Source organism: Haemaphysalis longicornis, unplaced genomic scaffold (genome assembly GCF_048455015.1).
Source record: "Haemaphysalis longicornis isolate Haplotype H1 unplaced genomic scaffold, Haemaphysalis longicornis Haplotype H1 scaffold_7, whole genome shotgun sequence".
NCBI classification, from domain to species: Eukaryota; Metazoa; Arthropoda; class Arachnida; order Ixodida; family Ixodidae; genus Haemaphysalis; species Haemaphysalis longicornis.
The window spans coordinates 56,809,801-56,824,400 of record NW_027526422.1 but is presented as its reverse complement, the minus strand read 5'-3'; the positions used below and the strand labels follow the sequence as shown (position 1 = coordinate 56,824,400).

At 47.9% G+C, this 14,600-nt stretch overlaps 1 protein-coding gene across 1 annotated transcript in view; it reads right to left on the bottom strand.

Moving 5' to 3' along the window:
* LOC144145714 (uncharacterized) overlaps nt 1-12,763 on the bottom strand; it is a 170,452-nt gene extending 157,689 nt beyond the window's left edge. Inside the window, exon 1 of the mRNA XM_077677408.1 lies at nt 12,640-12,763. The gene's annotated coding sequence lies outside the window, so the exon portion shown is untranslated. The remainder of the gene's footprint in view (nt 1-12,639) is intronic.
* Between the last annotated feature and the right edge of the window lie 1,837 nt (nt 12,764-14,600).

The following is a 14,600-nucleotide window of genomic DNA, read 5'->3' as shown; positions in this document are numbered from 1 at the left end:
ATGACGTTCTCGTCACAGAGAGGGTAATTTTGGCGACAGCATAACGGCAGTTTCGGGGGCCGCGTATTACTGGTGGAAAATGAGCAGGCACTCACCTCGTATGCAAGAAAGAAGTTAAAAGACTCCTTGCTCAATTTTTCATCAGAAGGTAATTAGTGATGCAATGTAGCAAGTTGAAGAATGAACGAGTAAAAGAATTAACAGCTAGAGAAGTACGAGAGCATAGCGCTGTTTTGTCCTGTGTTTTTGCCTGGTGTACCATAGGCTCGCCCGAACTTCCACTTCAGTGAATAATGGAAACAACAGCACGTAAACCGAAATAAAAGGTTGTTTGTTGCGTGCGTGCGTGCGTGCACGTGCGCGCCCGCTATGTCAAAGTAGAGTGTGGTGGACGTCATAATTGACCCCGACGTGCACAGCGGCGACATGGCGTTATCCGCGGAGTCAGCTGATCAAATTTCGTTGCCTGAGAGGCACTTTCAGAAGTTCCTCGGAAGTATGCAAATGACCATTTGAGCCGTCGCGTTGCGGGACCAATTCGACGTCCGGGCAGAGTAATGTAATAAGACGGGGTTGTGACGCGTCGAGCCTTTCAGCGCTCGCGAAAAATATGTTACCATATAGTTTTGAGTTCTCAGGCGTACGAGAAGTGCTTTGGGATATTGAAGGGGACGGATGGTGTGCTGGCAATATTCAAATGGGAAACATGGGGAGAGGACTTGCTGTATAATGTATTCAAAGAATAAATATAATAAGAAACACGGTGTCTTTTGATGTTACCGAGCAAAGGTAGCGAACTGCAAGGTTACAGGACGCTTCCATTTTTAATATCATGTCATTATACTGCCCCGAACCACGTTTTGGATTTGTTTGTTTATGTTTTGTTCTTGCCGACAGGCCAAGTGAAGCGCATGTTCCGTTCTTTATGACGCACGAGTTATCTCCTTTGATAAGCAGACTGTTTCGCCCTAACGTCACCAGCCTACAATAATCTTCTTTGACCTACAGTGTTCTGGATGCAATCGGACTGTTCGATAAACCTTCGCTCCGAGAGATAAATGCGCGCAGAGCCGACGCTCGCCTGCGCACGTCACTTTATTGACTGCTGCTTCATCGCCTGTGTAGTCTTTGAGTTGTTAGGGGAGGACAAGTTCGCTCCAATAAACTTGTTTTCCTTGAAGACAATTGCGTCATCTTTGGCTTCGTGACAATATTGAAGACGAAGGAGCAGCATTAGGGTAGCTTAATAATATAAATACTTAGCGCCATGACGGCCAGTTTCTTGCCTATTTACAAAGAATACGCAGCGCCCCGTAGGGAAGATATCGCGCGCAATGAAAAATTAAAGCGATTTGCTAATACCGAACCGATTTGAAAAATATCGGTTGTGCGCCTTGGAAACCAAATTCTAAATCTTAAGGGCGATCTTGTGCGCAGCGTTTGGTAGAGATAAAACTATAAAAATTACTTGGTATTTTTTCATAATGAAAAAAAGTAACTGTTAATTGAAGAACGTAGCATTTATAGCCAGCTACCTCGGTTGCTACACCGCCGCGCCATCTCTATCTACCCGGATTTCTGCTCGCGGACGCATTCTGTTCGCGGCCATTTCTCCGCTCGGGTAGCATGGTGACCTGTGCGTAGTAACCATGCGGAGGTCAGCGCCAAACAGCACCCTGGTGAATTAAATCAGTCTGTTTGCTCAGCGCACGCCGCTCCCTGGTGTGCAGAGAGTATCACCCTAGTCGACTGCAGTCCACGAATTGAGTGGCCACGCGTGCAGTAAAGAGCAACATTTATCCGCTGGAGAGCTACATCGAGAGCCCGGGTGTCCAGGTGACTGAGTGAATAACTCAGTGCTACAATCACCGCAACTTTTGAGCGAAATAAATTTTTTACTACTATACTACTGAAGAAGCTTGCCAGTGTACGAGACGTCGAGACGTAGGCGATGTATAGTGCGCACCGATCGGCCTGGATGGTACGTCAATAGAGACTCTAGGGATAGGTCCATTATGCACTAGGAGTATATGAGCCCAGATTACTTTGAGTGCGTATTGATATTTTGTCATGCCGCTGTGCGCAAACAAGACACGGCGTCGTGTTTCGCAAGATACAGACATGTACTAATCAACCGTGAACCCGATAATATAAGCTAAAACACACAAACAGCTCGATTTTCCCCCCTGCAAGACAGATTGACGCGTGGCTTAATTACAGTAATGAATTTGGGAAATGTGGCTTTCCGAATATACCTATATCGGGACATTATTGTACCTCCGCGAATAGTATCTCTCAATTTTGCGTGTTTTTGTTCATATTTTCTGTTCGCATTTTATTTGTTCATTACTGTACGTTGTACCAGTCGGCTATCGTACGAGCCTTCTCTGTTGATCGACGACAGGTCCCGGTGTACCACCGAAATGTATACGCTTTGCATTGCGTACTGCCACGTGAATGTATGTTGGCGGGATATCTGGTTGCTCGACTACACTCCCAAGTTGCAGGCCTTAATAACTTCAGTAAAGATATGACCCAGCTTGGGCAATATGGCTGTGAGAAAATTACGCTGATTAACGCCGGTATTTGCGCCACCACCTTCTTTCACGCATATCTTCAAGAGCCGAAATTCTTACTCGCCTGCGTAACAAAATTAAACGGCCACGTATTCAGAAAAAGCAGTTCGTGCGCGAAATTTAAAGGGACCCTGCAACACTTTTTTCAACTTTTTTTCGAAATCATAAGTTCTTTGAGAACGTATTCGATCAACACATCCAGTACTTATATTAGGGGATGGTAAAATACTTCAGCCAAAAATTATTGCTATATTCCCATCAGATGACTTAAAAACCTTCTGAAAAAGATTTTTCTCTTTTTATCGGTCTTGGCATTCTTCGAGCGCTTAAATGACGTCATTACAGCGACGTAGCTGCCATTGGCGCCTTTCCTTCACTTGCAGCAATGAAGGGATTCGATAACCACTCTAAAAATGAAGCCATGAACGCAAAGCCGAAGCGGAAGGCGCAGCTGCCGCGACGAGCAAATCGCGCAGTGCCGCTCCGTGCTGGCGATAGCGGTACCTTTCGCCGTGCGTCCAGACGCGAAGGAAAGAGTGAAAGCGTTTATCGGAAGTGTTGCAGAGTCCCTTTAAGCGGTTAATTATTGGCCACTGGTTTGTCGACTGCAGGGAAAACAGGTGGTCGCTGGGGAGTGCAACAGCCTTGAATGAGCAAAGATCTCGGGCCATCTCCACTAATGCGAGAAATGGGGAAGGGCGAAGCATGCTTATTCTTGGCGCCTTGGCATTTCTGCCAACGGAGGTGAAACCGTGGGGGGTACAGTATACAGCTTTGTTGTAAAAGTCTCGTGTCTTTAAGCAAGAAGCGTTCTAGCGCGAGGCGTAAACGAGTGTCCCGGTGTTGTAGTACCATGTCTACATGAGACGGTGGTTACGACGACGACATGAGACGCCAACAGCCCGAGCCCCTAAAGGGCTTCGCTCCTAAAATACGCGGTTCAAACAAATTCGGCCTTTGGACTATCGTCTGTTACACCTCACAACCAGGGCACTCCGCCGGCGTAGCGTCATGGTCACGCGCTCTATTTTTCCTTCGGGCGATGAATCTGTCCCTAAGGAATATTCTCGGCTAGACTGGGCAGCTTGAATCCAACTGAACTCTCGAGCCTCTCTTAGAAAACGGACGGTGCGAGTTGCCCCGCACCATGGCGATATGTATGACCGTTGTTTTGGTTACGAAAGCAACTCAGAGATGGTGCAACTTCTTCATGCAGCTGTTGCGGTTTTATCGTGGCCAAATCTTCGTTTATTTCACGCTCGTCTTCGAGCCCCAGCAACGATCTCTTATCAGATTTTTGCGCGTTACCGGTGCAGTGTTGTACATATGAAAACTTTTCCTTATGCCGTAGGGAAATATCTCGCAAAAAAAAAAAAACAGAACAGCTGCCACTTGCTTATTGCTAGGTAAAAACCCTAAATGAGGTTTTAACCACGGTCGGTTTTAACTGTACGGCTTTTGTCAGTTTTAAAGTCCGTACAAGTCGCACTGGTAATATATTTCTAAACTGCGGGAAAGTTCCTAAAATTGATCCCATTTTCGCGCTAGCTAACTAAGCTTTATTGAACGCGGTTTGGGATGAACTTGGCATGTCTGTTGTTCCGACATCGCAATATTCCGGGAGAACCTTATACCTGTGCGCTTTCTTTAGAGGCGTCTTAAAATACGGCCAGCAATTAGCAACGAATTAAAATAAATGAAAATAAAGATAGCGAGTGTTTCGGTGTTATAAAGACTATAAAAGATGGGATCATAACTACGTTTGATCTACTAAATACCATAACGACTAGCCAGTCTTTACAACTGACTTAAATGATGGCTGACAGCTATTTCCTGAATGCGAATTCAGAATTGCCAGAAATGCATATTTCCAAGACATTACTCCCCCGCCTATCGCTGCTCAAACACTCCTTCACTTGCGAACTCCCTATCCCGCACTTTCCGGTCTACAGACGTGCCCTGCGGGAAACGAAGTTAATTTCGTTCTAAGAGAACTTCACTGGTCCCTTTGAACGTACTGTCTTCTCGTCCCACGCTCGCACTACCAAATTTCATGCACTTAACTCACACCAGAAGACTCTAGAGTTCGTGCATAAATTATTTTTCTGCGTGCATAATGACTTTTCATCAGTATTTTGCCACCATGCGTTAAGCGCAAATTAACAGAATCTTCGCTGCTAGTGAATTAACGATACGAGGATGAAAAGACAAATACCCACGTAAACTTCAGTACAAACTCAACGATGGCAAATGTTCGCGTACGTCGAGTCTAAAGGAAACGTTTGTGTGGCGATTGAAAGAAAAACGTAAATGTGATGGTCAGAGCCGCGTAAAAATCACGTGCCGTTTAATTAAAACTTCACTGGACTTCATTAGCAACCTTTTAAGGTAAGCGTACAAGAAAAGCGGTTTTGACAGCCTTAAATTACGCTACGTGTCAACAAGCCTGGAGGTCGTCTGGAAGTCATCACTACAATTACATCCGTGTACCTATATTATAAAGGAAGTAACGAAACATAATTTCCAGGGTGGGGTCAACATTGTATAAAACGAAGGTCGGTGGCAGACTGGCAGCGTAATGAAGTGCGCACCGAATCCTACTAACGGGGTTCACCGCATGCAACAGCTCTTTGCGACACTAGTTTTTTCCCCTAGGCATGCTGATTCCGCGGGCGGTGGGAGACGCCGTTGACCAGCTGTCGACTGGAGCACCACACCCTCCTGGTGACTCGGGCGAAGAGGGCTCGGTCAACACATGGTGTCCATTCGATTCTCGTGCCCCATGGGAACCATTTCAAGCAGTGCAGCACTTCGCCATTCGTTTCAGTAGAGCTACTTGCGGCGCCTGAACTGCCCCATTCAATTCATCGGTGGTGAAGACAAGTGCAGTGCGGATTCGCGGTTTTGTCCGCACTCCTAGACGAGAAGGTTCCCAAGCGCACGAAAAAAGTGCAGGTCTAGTTCCACTGCTCATGCATGATGGCGGAACCGGCCGTGAACTGTCGTGAACTGGTTCAGGAGGTGCAGGCTGAACCGAACGGACCCATGGATTGACAAGTGCGGAAATGTGGGCAAATTGGTGTGCGTTCATGGTGACAACAACGCAACAGAAGGCAAAAAGAAGGTCCTGAAGAATGTAGCCCAGGAAGACTGTGGTGTCGAACAGGTGTCTCAGTGCAGGCCGTATTCAAAAGAGATCGTGCATAATCGGCCTTAGTACCGCGGCAGAGAGTATGTGGGAGATTTAGAGAGGTGAGTGAATCTTCTGCTCAAAGAAAATGAACGGTCTTTAGGAAAAGACCCCTCGCCGCACATGGCTGCGCAATTTTGGTGAAACACCGCGATAAACTTACACGAGAGATCATTGAAGAACATGTCATTACCGGACAACAACCATGCAGATAAGGGCATTAGTTTTCCTTCGCAAGCGCTGTCTCCGTAAGAGGTTGCATACCTTGACTGTGCGTGAGGCATTCTCAGTCATGTATAACATAGGATTCTATGTAATTCAGTTTCCTGTCTCTTTTTATGGTTAGTTTTCAGGAACATACATGTATAACGTACCCGGCTTTTTTTTTTTACTCAAAATCAGTTGCGAGTCGGCGCCCTGTCTGTATTCTCTTATTTTTTTTTATTCTTAGCCTTTTGTCTTCTGTTGCGGTGTTGTCACAATAAACACACGGATTCTTCGACTACGGTTCTACTCTAACTAGCGAGGACGAGTAAAATGTTTTTAATGCGGAAGCAATACTACGCATCTTTCAAGGTCATTCATCGCGTCGCAAGTGAGCTTGAGTCGCCTTTCTTTCTCGCCGCTTCGCTCGCTCGGAGCATCGCTGCTGCAGTACCACGCGACAAGCGAGGGTGAAACGGCTGCATTGCCTGCGTGCGCTTCAGTGCAAGAGAATCACTTGACTAGAGGAGGGTTCAACAGCTGCTTCGCCAGCGCTTCGTCCCTCAGTCTTCAGTGCAAGCAAGCGAAAACATGAATCCAATCATCCAGTAGATATAGCCAGACAAAAGGCTGCGAAATCGCAAGCAAAGGCAAATTTTCACGAAACCCAAAGCTTTTGCTCGTGATAACTGCTTTTACAAACGTTAGACCTGAGCTATTCCTTTTCTCGACGTGCTCATCCACGACGCGCCTTTTTAACAACCTAAAGTAGGTCCCCGCGTTGGTGAGCGATGTACTGTGGGGAGGCTGCTTTAATGACTATGGCGCTGAAATATCGTACTTTTGATGCAGATGCAGCCGTTTTTTTTTCTTGTCTCTGAATTCTCATTATCCGGAACGCACTGCAGTGAGTACACATCAGAAAAGCTAGTGTTATGCCCGCACTTCTCCATTATGGTGCAAGCAAAACATGAAAAACATCTTGTTTTTATTCGTACCAAATCACGTTTGCTACGGCCGGCCCTCCCGTTAAGAGCATATTGTTCCCTCAGAGAGCTTGGATCTCTGTGTGTAAATATCCGGGGGATATTCTGCGTTAGCCTACCGCGTAATTACGCTGGCCCGCCCGCGATGTACTTGCTTCGTTAGGCAATTTAGAGCAAGATTTCAAACTCTGCAAAAGTGGTGTCTACGCCTTGTAATAATTAGAGTGTAAATTATTTGGACAACCATTTTCTGTACAGTTGAAACGCTTCCGGATCACGCTGAATAAACGCCTAGTGCTTAGATTAGGTGCCCGCATAATATCTAAGCTAAACATTACGGTTATGCCAACATCACATATCTTAGATGCTCGCCGAAATGGTGTTTTCTTTCTGTTTCGTGTTCTTCAAAGTGCGAGGTTCTTTGCCGGTTTGGTTTGCTACCAAAGCGGCTGCGTCACCTCAATTTCAGGAGTAAAACTATGCTGGTAATAGCTCTATAGGTCAAGATGAGAGGAAGAAATGTGATAATTAGAGACGTATCTGCCGCAGTGATAAAACCACACCGTACCATTCTGTATTGGCGATGGCTATAGCTCTTGCATTGCTTCTAAACACGGGTGAGAAAGTGGAACAGTTTAATCAGCTTCATTTCAGGGCCCCTTGACCCCCGAAAGAGGAAAAAGAAGCACCTCCTTTTAAGGGCGAAGCCCCTTAGGGTTTGGGCTGTTGGTGTCTCCTGTCGTCGTCGTAATCGTCGTCTCATGTAGTCACGGTACTAAAACACCGAGAAACTCGTTTACGCCTCGCGCTAGAACATAACGCGTACTAAAAAATTAGCAGTGGCTTAGCTCGGCTACGCCAGGATATACATAGCGTGAGCTAAGGTTCAGCTGGTTATTCTTAGGTTTACTGGTTGTCTGGGATTAGCTGATTATCATGCTTACTGCTGCTAAAACGATTTCCAATCCAGTCTAATCCAATCCAATTCAATCCAACCCAGTCCATTCCAGTCACAGCTCCTTGCGTATGCGCAGCACGGCTCACCAGGAGCCACGCGAAACGGCTATCAAGCGGCTCCGGCGCAGCGTCAGACTTGGCTACTGCGCTACAGAGACGCCCAGCTAGGCACGCTTCGGCGCCAGTGCGTCTGCTGCGGCTATGACGTCACTCCTCTGGAATGCGCCGACCAAGGCAATTTGTTTTAACCTGCTTGGCGCCGACCGGCGAATGTGCAGACCCAATACTCTACACACCCGTACTCCAATTGTATTGGATTTCAATCCAACACAATCCAATTGAATCCAAGCCAAGCGAAGCCAAGCCAAGCCAAGCCAAGCCAAGCCAAGCCAAGCCAAGCCAAGCCAAGCCAAGTCAAGTCAAGTCAAGTCAATCCAAGCCAAGCCAAGCCAATTCGATCCGATTTGATCCAAACCTATCCACTGCTCCTCGCGCATGCGCTGAACGGCCCTTGACGGCACACGCGAAACTGCTCAACCTCGGCCAGTGTAGCTTACGCTACAAAGACACCGGGACACTCGTTTACACCTCGCGCTAGAGAGCTTCGTGCTTCAAAGGCAAGAGACTTTTACAGCAAAAACTGTATACCTCTACCTCCCAACAGTTTCATATCCGTTGGAAAAAACGCCAAGGCGCCAAGAATACACGTATGCACTGGATGCTTCGCCCTCCCCAGGTTTCACGTTAGTGGAGATAGCCCGGAATTTTTTTACGCTTTCTGGATAGGTACTGCAAAAGTATTCGCGGACTACTTGTCACCAATGTGATGACTGCGCCAGCGTCGGGCATGTGAGGAGCTTGACGTCACTCTCACAGACTTCAGGCTACACGATGCACTGGTGACGGGCCCGCATCGTGCCACATCATGGTATACCGATCCCAATGCCACCACTGTTCGCTACACTGAAGGGCTGGGTGAGACGGCAGAATCTTTCCTGGGAAGCGGATGATCACATTGAGCGACGTGTCCACTTCCGGCGGACATCGCGTTCACTCGTCGGGATCCGTATCATGATTGTGCTTCTCACCAAGCTTTTTAAAGCGCAGGACATCACCTCAACTTCCTGTCACACTTGTGATACTGGGGAAAACCGGGGTGAAACGCCACACTCATTCACACTCAAAAAGACCCGTTCATCACCGAAACCCCACGTCGTACATCGAACATTACGTCACTGTGATGCTTAGAAAGAGGTGACGTCGTTTGTTTTGTCACCAAAATGCACCTGAATACAAGAAAAAAAGTTGCATGCACAAAGTGTTCTTAAAGGGTTCTTAGTCTACGAGAAGAAGTTCCCACGCCACCAAAAAATTCAAAGTAGGTTCTTATTTGTCGAGCGTGATAGGAATATGTTGTGCCGGTATTGATAATAAAATGATATCGCCTGCTCTTTGGCAATAAGAATTTCGGTAGCATTCGAGGAAAAACTCCTGTTTTTCAATTCTTTCTGGCCTAGAAACGTTTAGCGCACCCAAAAACTTTCGACGACTGCGCGTTAGTACGTGGGCCCCGGCATCACCACAATTATCGTCATTATCTTGATTCGCCCCCCACTGACAGAGAGAGCAGCTTGATAATAGGAATTCCTATCCCCATAAGAAGTCTGTCATCCGCTCCTCCTGACCTCCTTTTGGGTTCCAGAAGACATCTGGCGTGGCTCGTGGTCTCGCATGATTGGCTGCGCGGGCTGTTTTTCGTGACGTTTTTTTTTTTTTTTCCGCAGCCAATCACGTGAGACCACATGAGAAATCAACCCTGCCGCACGTTTCCCGGCACCCCATAGGATTTGTCTCCCTGATAGGGAATAGCGTAAAGAGGTGCGGAAACCTTCGAGAGGCCGTATTCTCCGGGGGCACCGCACCTTTTCCGGCGAGGTTGAATTCTCACGTGGTCTCTTGCGATTAGCTGCGCGCGCAAAAGCGTCATGGATAACGGCGCGCCGGGCCAATCACAGGAGGCCGCGTCAAAATTCAACCATGCCGGACCCTTTCGACGCCCCCAGAGATTCGGCGGCCCCTGCTTCCTCACTGGAGACGGGGGAAGCTGTGTAGACTTGTAAACTGGTGGGACGTTGGCCCTCCTGGAAAACACTAGCGTGACCTTCGTGCTCATGAGGGGTGTGGCGCTTCATGTAGTAGTCTGATGAGCGCAGTCAGGAGTGACTTCTCTATGAGAGGGACGGTATCATGTCACTCCTGCCTCGATAAGACGTGCGGAAGATTGAGGAAAAGTGTGTCTGCGCGTGTAAATACACATCCGTCATCTGTAATCATATCGTGTGTTCTTACCGGCTAATTAAAAAAAAAGTAATTAACCTCCATTACCATTTCTCCTTCTCTTTTTCAGGGGCGAAGCCCCTTAAGGGCGGGGGCTGTTGGCGTCTAATGTCGTCGTCGTAACAGTCGTCTCATGTAGTTACGGTACTAAAACACCGGGACACTCGTTTACGCCTCGCGCTAGAGAGCTTCGTGCTTGAAAGACACGACACTTCTACAGCAAAACTGTGTACCTCTACCCCGCAACGGTTTCATCTCCGTTGGCAAAAACGCCAAGTCGACAAGAATACGCTTATGCACTGCATGCTTTGCCCCTCCCCAGGTTTCACGTTAGTGGAGATTGCCTGGGATTTTCTTCCTCAGTGTTGTAATAAGCAGTCACGTCCTTAACGAAGATACATCGCTATTCGGCAGCGAACCCGTCTGCGTTTTCACTTCTGCGTGTGTGCGCCTTCTTGTGAAAGTGTTGTTTTTCTTCCAGTGTCCGTCTCTGTTATCATAACAAGCGCAACTTACCTTCAAGAGCGTTTGTTTTGCGTGGTAAGAAAAAAGTATTTAAGCAGCAACCTGATTTGTATTGGTGCGCATGAAAATTACAAACACGACGTGGTACGCACCCGTGCTTACCATCGCTTTTTTTTTCCTTTAAATGAGGCGCGTGACAGTGGCATGCGCTGTTCAAAGTACAGAAAGAGCAATTGCGCCCTGGGGGAGCAAAGCGCGGCCATATATAGCTCCAGCGAGAGGCGCCTGAGGATATGCTCCCGCTATTGCTCCATCCCGCGGAAATGGTTAGCGCAACGTTACCTCCCTTTCTCTAACTCAACCCTGACAACTGATGATTCAGCACGCCGAGCGCCTATTCGGCGCTGCGAGCCACAGTGGAGCCATGGCTCGTTAGAGGGGTGGTTACGGCTTGCGAGACGGTGGGGCCTGAATTCGGTTCTCGCTGGTGGAGCGCTCGTGAATTTTATTTTTAGTCAAGTGAGAGTTGTCTGCGCGCACATTGAGAATGTTTTATCTTGAGATTTTACCCGTGGGAAGATTTTTGCTCTAAAGAAGCGGAGTATTTCATATCACTTCATCACAAACAAAAACGAGTGCCCCTGTAAAGCTGGCAACGCGGATTGCAACCATGTAAAGCGACAGAGTGCCCCTCCCTAGCGAAAGGGAAGCCCTGACAGTAGCCCGGAAAAATGCCAAATGCAAGAAACGACAATGAACGAGCCTGTCCCTGGTGCATTGTAAAGCTAGCGAGTTTTTAACGTAAACTCCGGGATTGGCTTTTCTGTCATTCTACGAGCTGATTAAAGAACAACCACGTGTGAGCAAAATAAGTCTCCCCTCTACCCGCTGTTTTTAAAGCTTTTCAAGAATACTATGCATGGTTTATATTTGATTTAGTCATGCTATGCAGAAGATATTATACATCAATGCACTCATTTATATAGTGCGCGCATGCACATTTTGACATACATATAATATATTGTCACGCATGTTGGGCAAGTCGATGAGTGTGTTGTGCATTTACATATGAGGCCGTCAAATCTTCAAATGTTGATAAGGCTGCGGTGGCTTCGTAACGTTATTCAAACAACTAATCAAATAAACATTTGACCCTTGATTTTTCTACCACGGTACTGTAGCTAAATACCGCCTGTCTGGCTTCACCACGGCACGCAAAAGGTAACGACCGACGCGCACATTGTAGCAGCTCGACTTGTCAGCGCTCCGCCGCCTCCGTCAAAACAGTTTTTTTAAAGCATCGCAACTATAAACACGACTCGCGAGTACATGTATACACTCACAGACGAGTGCGGGCACACACGTCTTGTTCAAAGGCCCCAAACGCAACACGATAAGGAAAAGAAAAGAGGGGCCAACGGCCTAACCCGCCTTTTGTTTTCCAAACATTTCCCAGCATAACGGTGGCCTTGATAAAAATTAAACCAACCGGTGTGCTAACGGCACGTTTAAGGGATAGAAATTAACTTAAATTGTCGTGCACTGTTGCGTCGTTTCCGCGACGTGCCGTTCTCGGCTCCCGCGTGGAAGCGGGAAGCGGTGGAAGCCAACGCGTGCGGCCACAGGTTGGTCGACCGATCGGCCGATTTACGGCGAAGCGGGGAAAAGAAGGGGGAAAAAACAGGAAAAAAAGGGCAGCCACCAGCCGCTTTGGCGGTGCGTGCGCGGTCCTCAAGTGGAGCACGATCGAAACAGGTTTCCTCAGCGGCGACGGCGTCGCTACTCGAATTCAGCTAGCTGTCGTCTGCTCCGTCGAGCAGGCTCGAGTCGGCGACTCGGTTCCGTTGGGCCCGGTCCAGACGCCGGGTCGTTCAACCGTTGCGGTAGCGTTGCTGTGAAGGTGGTCGGAGAAGAAGACGCTCACCTTCATGCCGGCACGGTGTGGAGCGATCAGGCGGCCCGTGTCCGGTCGCGGCTTTGGAGGCGTCTGCCATTGACGGCTGCCCCGTTTGGCGCCCAACGGCCGCGAGGTCTTCGCTCTAGAGGGGGCACCGGGAAGCGACCGCCGCGGGGCGAGATGGGATCGGCTGCTGGCCGGGAAAAATATGCCGCGGCGCCTCGTGGCAGGAGGTTGGTGCCATCTGGCGTAGCGGTGGCGAAGCGGCGAGTCGGAAAGCTTGGAAAAACCACGGAGTGGATGCTAACTGGGAGAAGGGGAGGGGTATATCCGTAACGGCTAATTAGATGAGGGCATTGTTGTTTTGTCTTACATCGTTTTTGATGTTAGCATGAACGCCACAGTTATTCCACAGTTACTGACTTTCCAGCTCGTCTCGTGCTAACACTGCAATTGGGAGCGTACCGTGAACCGCGTTGGCTGCGTACGAACTCAGTAAGAGCAAACTCGATTGGCGTTGTACATTGGAAAATTATTGTTCCTCTTGGTAGTTTAAATTTCAAGTACCAGCGTATGAGGGGATAAAATTAGAAGGGAAGGAATCGATTCACGAAATAACTCCGTTTGGATAGTCTGTGCCAACAACCAAGTATGTTTCCAACGAGTTAATGACAAATCGTAAGGCTCTCAATCGTAAGGCTTGCCTAGAATGCCTAGAGAAAGTAGAAGCTGCACGTTTTTTTTTTTTTTTTTTCCCGATGTTTCTCATTTGCCTCAGAAGATTGAGTTCGCCGCTTACGTATGCCTCTTACGAACGTTTTTCACTAGATTTAGATATTGTTTGTTGAAAAGAAAAACCTTGTTTGCATTGTCACTATAGGAAATACTGTAAGTGTTCACGTCCCAGTGTATTTTCGTTGTTACACTGGTGCTGCAGACGAGCATGTTCGTTAACGTCAAAAGTTCAATATGCTGTGCTTGCATCATTCGTCCATCACTTATGCCTCATGACGATTTGCGTAGGCTGCTTTGCACCTGACATAGCTGAGTCTCAAAATTCTGTAGCATTCTAGTTCCATTTTGTGGTGTTGCTGAAACATTACAGGAGGACGCAGGCGGCAGAACAGCAAGTGAGATCTCAGCACGTCCATGAGCCGCAATTTACCTCGAGCCCTTCCACTTGTGTGTTGCGTCCGACCTGACTGCGCGAGAGCCTGAGTGCAAGCTGCTCCGGCATGCACTCAATATGCACCCTAGATACCTCCGTTCCCGCCTTCTTGCCTGGGGCGCCTGCGGTGCTGCCCTAGATTCAAGTAAAAACTGAGAGGGCGTTCATGTCCTGTGATGCGAATTCCTGCGTCAGCTGCATCTGTAGGCGCTTCGGGAAAAAGAATGAGGCAAAGTGATTTTACAGGCATTCAGGTTGCTCTGCTTGCGATCGGGTTTATTTCTCAAGAGCAAAGGACGCCGAGCCAATTCTCCAGAACTCGCATCCTTTATTCTGTAAAGCTAGCAACCCGCCTTGCAACCCTGTGCTGTGGCAAAGTAGTTTTGCAAAGTAAAGTTTGTTTGAGAGCAACGGCCAACAAAGCTTTAGCGACACCAGAAGGTGCATCGTCATCATCATCATCATATCGGTTGCTCTTGTGTCCTTATACACACCAACCTTTGTGACGAACTGCCCATTACGCACCGCAGGACACACCGCGGACAGCAAAGAAAAGACCTGCAGCCTGGAACAAGCCAAAGGCATCTCAGCTCACTTGTTTGTTATACCAGTTTCACCGCAACACAGTTGTGTTACCCCAAGCAGTTATTCCTTAGTTGATATGACTGTGCATGAAAGCGAAGTAAAGTGATAGCAAAGCCTTGGTTGGAAAGACCGGTCATGCCTTGAGCAATACCCGGATGCCAAAGGCATTTTTTTTTCTGATATGAACGACGTGAGAAGTGAAATTGAGGTTAGTGTAGAGAATTATACCAAGAAA